This window comes from Ranitomeya variabilis, chromosome 5, assembly GCF_051348905.1.
Source record: "Ranitomeya variabilis isolate aRanVar5 chromosome 5, aRanVar5.hap1, whole genome shotgun sequence".
Lineage (NCBI taxonomy): Eukaryota > Metazoa > Chordata > Amphibia > Anura > Dendrobatidae > Ranitomeya > Ranitomeya variabilis.
The window spans coordinates 390,451,462-390,456,461 of record NC_135236.1 but is presented as its reverse complement, the minus strand read 5'-3'; the positions used below and the strand labels follow the sequence as shown (position 1 = coordinate 390,456,461).

The following is a 5,000-nucleotide window of genomic DNA, read 5'->3' as shown; positions in this document are numbered from 1 at the left end:
TAAGTGTCTATCACAATAATGAAGGCTGGGTGAGAAGTTGATGAGGAGTACCAGTTAATTTGAAGCACATACCTAAAAATGTCCTATATGTAGACCTTTAGCAGAGAACGGCTTGTAGGCAAGATTTAAAATTATTTTTTGACTTGGTACAGCTTATCCAATATTGCATGAGGTTTCCTATAGGTAACCTTTGAGTTACAAAGTGGCAGAGCAGCTTCAGTGATTTCCATCCTAGTTTCTGGCATACGTTACAAGGCCTACAGCAATCACCTTTAAATGTAGTGGATAAGGAGGACTTTCAAAGCTTTATTTAATTATGGGTCTTTGTGGGCATTTCTTACAAATTTTTAATGTATATCATCAGTGGTAGGAATTTTGGGCTGTGTATATGACCTTGTACACTAGCTTCCATATCCCATTCTACACATAGCGAGTGTATTTTACAAACCTGATAATTGATATTCACATCAAATGCTCTTGGTAAAGATGACTGCTTTCAGACAGATTAACAGGTCATCACACACTGTACAGAACTAGCTTTTCTTTTCACTGCTCTGAAATTCCCCAAGGAAACACACTCAGCGTATTCAGGTTTGGACTTCTACTATTCATAATATTGAAATTAAAGGACACTAAATAGTGAAAGGTAAATAAGTATGGGATAAAATTGTAAATATGTCAAGCATCTATTACAGAATCAGAAGATAGACCCATTCTATTCCTGTATTCTCTCTGTAAAAACTAGGGCAGACGGCTATACAGTTACATTTAAATGTCACCAGGCTTTGTTTAAGATGTGCTACTCCGAAAATCTTTTTTTCTTCACCTCTAAAGTAGATTGGATGAAAGTATCGGTTAAATACAACATATTTTTTATTGAATTCTGCTATATCAGAAGTTAACAAAGTCAGGCATGTATGTATATATTTATTTATACAGTGTATATTATAAACTGCTGATATGTATCCACAACACAGTGTGAAATTGGGCAATTCGTTAATCTTTTTCCGATAGCTGTTCTTTTGCACCTGACAGTCAGTAATATCTATAGTACCTGAACCGCTATAAATATCATTGTCTCTATGAAGAAGTGAAAATTCCTCTGTGGTATTGCACTAGTTAAGGGGCTCTGGAAATCTGATACTAACTTGCCAAATGAATGAAATTGCTGCATAGATATGTGCTGAATTTGGGACCCCTTTATTGAAAGCATTCACGCACTACCTATTTTATCAGTCTGAAAAATCTACTTCTAGACTCTACTTCAGGCCCACCAGGCAAGGAATGGGTTAATTCAAGTGCACTACCCAGATCTACCTAAAGTGCTTGAAAACAGTTATTTCAATCTGAAATATGCCACAAGCAATATCCTCTTGGTAAAGAATGCGCTTTTTCTCGGTTTGCTTTTGTCACACGGGCACGTCATGTACTTATTTACATCATGTACTTTGTGTACATTTAGTATTATTATACCTACATCGTCAATTGAACTTACATCTAGAAAAAAATCACCTATATCCATTTCTGATTTATATGTATGGTAAGTTGGAGGCATGCATTCACAGAAGGGATAGAATAAATAAAGTGTATATACATATTTATATACACACATGCTTGTGTACAATAGATTACTAACCTGCACATGAATTCTCCCATTGTTCTGCTGGAGTTTATTTTTCAGCTATTTTCCATACAAAGGCATGCTCTTGCTCTTTGATATAGCATTTTCTGCATCATGCAGCTATTTTAATTTCCGCTGTTTTACTTATAGCTAGCTGTGAGTTTAGGCCTTAAGCTCCGTTAAGCTGCACCTTCTATGACTTTCTATAACAGTAGCATGCTTTTTGTCTAGCATCCAATGTGCATGGTTCAGTTTACAGTTTAGAATAGCTAGCCCACATCCTGCTGCCTTGGCAGGGATGTACTTTCGATAGTGGTCCTTTACCCTATGCTTTACGTTACTGTGGTTTGAAGTGGTGCAGTATATTACCTCACTGGATTTTTTTTTTTCTGTACCTGCTCTTTTTGCTAGTATTCCAAAAAAGGTTTCAGTCTGTAAAAAGTGACCTTGCTGTGTTTATTAGCTTTTACATATATACATCTCCATCTCCTGAAAACCTGGACATTTAAAAATGTCTGCACACTTCCAAGACCTCAAAACTTCTTCCTCTGAATAGAAGGAATGCCTGGAATGCCTCCACAGTACTTCCTTTTGTTTAGGTAACTTGCCATTTTGTCCTTGACTGTATATAAGTCTTGTGTGGATTGCATTACACTGGAAACACAGCAGTATTGAGACTGTAGATGTAAGCCTGTGATCATTTAAAGGAAAAAAAATGACATATTTGGCACGGAGGAATTTAACACCCAAATAATCTATACCTCGCTGGGAAAAAAAACAAAACAACGGGGCTGAAGCTCCGAGCTACCCTATCATAAAGTGAACAAGTCTAATTGAGCCATGTCTTTCTATCCTGCTATTTGTACAAATAAGAAAGCCACATCTTGATGAAAAATAAACACAAAAGCGCTGTTGTGACTATAACAAGGAGTCGTATACTAATTTATATAATAAGTGGTTGTGCACGCTTTATTCAAGATTATGGTTGCAAGAAATGGCATGAATTGCTGGGTGTGTTTAATGCTGGATTATAGCAATTTGAAACATGTCAAACACATGGCTAACGCCTCATGCTTCACTCATTCTTGCGTAAACCTGCATAGCCACCATCCATTATACCCTTGGTAACAACACAATTCTGCAAGTAAATATTGTTACACTAAGTAACCTTTCAATTCAGGTTGTTTAGGAAGAGAAAATGCAATCTTGTGCAGTCACTTCCAGTGTCAGTTTAATGTTTCAAAAGGGAAGTGATGTAGAGAATAAGTATCTCTAATGCCACTTGGTGAGGAAAGAAAACTTGCTGAATTATTTCCTCCCGCTGTGTGGGTGCATGTCTGCGGATGGAATATTGCATGCTGTACCAGAAGAAAAAAACCACAGACAGAAATCTGATAAACACAGAGAGCAGCTGAAGTGATAGCCTTTCTTTCTTTTCATTGCTGTGCTGGTGGAAATATCAAATCCCCTCTCACCGGTCTGTTTAGTGTCTGCTCCGGTGGACTTTCATTCAGTGGTTAGGCCACTGTGCTGCTATACATCCAAAATGTCTAATAGTTCGTATAGCCAGGTCCCGTGCTGGTCTTGCTATGTGCGGAACTTCCTCATGTAACACATGGGGTAAATATTGGGACCTCTGCCCAAACATGACAGAAGGGTTGTTATATCTCCGCCCCATAACAGTCTGATCAAAGGAACCTCTACAAATTTCCTGGCATGCTTGCACTGTGTAAAACCGAGCGTGCAGCATTTCTAACGTGACCTCAACATAGATTTTTAGCTAAAAAAAAAAAAATCAAACATGTTTGAAGGAAAAAGAGCCACTTTGACTATGGGAATGCTGGTTGTCAACAAAACAATTTTTAATAATTTAGTTTTTTGGGGGGAGTAATTTCAACTTTTAGAAGTTTGTATGACCTATATGTTACTAGGTGTCCGCTTAAGCTTAGAATAAAATATTGTTATAATATCCTTAAGAAAGTGCCTTCAAAAATACTCTAAGCTCTTACCAAGGATCCACAAACCACATGCCATAAACTTCTTGTCAACACAACATTTTAATTTGCTTAGCCTTGTTTGCTTTTTACTTCCAGAGACTGTGCTATACAGACGTCTCGCTACCATATACATTCACAAACACAACCCATTCTTTTAAATTATGGACTTCTGAACATCGTAATGTCTCGGTGATTGGGGTCTGAAGCTTTAAAGTGAAAAATTCCGAGCTTAGCATTGTTTTCAAGCTATATTGATAAAGTTTCTGAGCTTTTAACAATTCGTTTCTGTACACTTTCTTAGAAAGTATAAAATTATACATATATACGACAGCACATTACAATTTTTTCCTTTGGTGGAGGGGAAAGTACATTAGAATTTTCAAACATCCAGAGAGGGAAATCAGACATATTTTACTGAATATTTTAAACATTGTGCATGTAAAATTTATGCCTAATTTGAATACTTATTAACCGCCTAATCTCACAAAAGAGTAGTAGCTTTGTTTTTTTTTTTGTCTTGTAAAATTCATTATGTGCATCACATTTTCCATTGGTGATCTTTCTAGTTAATGTTTAATGCTGTGTTTAACAGGCTCTGTTTGTTCATAAACACATCTGGTTAGTGATTGTTTACTGTAGTTACAGTAGCTACGTCTGCTCTGTTAACGCTTCCTCGACTTTCAGGCTGCTTCACCTAGCAAGCGGCGACCGTAACCATTATTATATTCATATTAGAACTATTTGGAAATGCTCTAAGTAAATATTTGTATATTCTCAATTGTGTGGTGTATGGGAAGATGTAGAATATAGAGTCAGCGAGCTGCTTACCATATATTAGAGTATGGTTCTTCACCCTGTATCATTATGCTGTGGACAATAAATAGTGAATTGGAAAACGTCATTATCTTGATATTGTGTCACACTGCACACACAACTAATTGGGGCCTTTAATGCGAGCGGCAGTGTGAAAAATATAATTTGCCTATTGTGTGTATGGTGTGATAAGTTTTGCCTGGCTGCTAACTCCACTGACAGCCACCTTAGTGTCCTGAGACCATTGCAATGCTCTAAATTGAGGTTGGGGCGCATGCACAGTATTGACCTTTCCATATAACACTCGCACAATATACCTTGAGATTCAAGTTTGTAAGGACACTTGGTTCTTTATTTACCGCGAGGATTTCCACTGATCTTGGCAGGACATCTCATTGCTACCCTGAAAGTACAGTATATTTATGCAGTGGAAACGATAAAACATTTATTACTGTAGAGAAGGTAATATGCATAATTTATGCTGTTTTTAGCACAATCATTAGTGATATTCTTGATAGATTTTATTTCTAGCTTTCATATCTAATACATGCCTGGAAAATTAATTTTAT

At 36.7% G+C, this 5,000-nt stretch overlaps 1 protein-coding gene across 17 annotated transcripts in view; it reads left to right on the top strand.

The window, feature by feature from the left end:
• FOXP2 (forkhead box P2) overlaps window positions 1-5,000 on the top strand; it is a 413,441-nt gene that overhangs the window by 4,740 nt on the left and 403,701 nt on the right. The gene's annotated exons all lie outside the window — the stretch shown is intronic.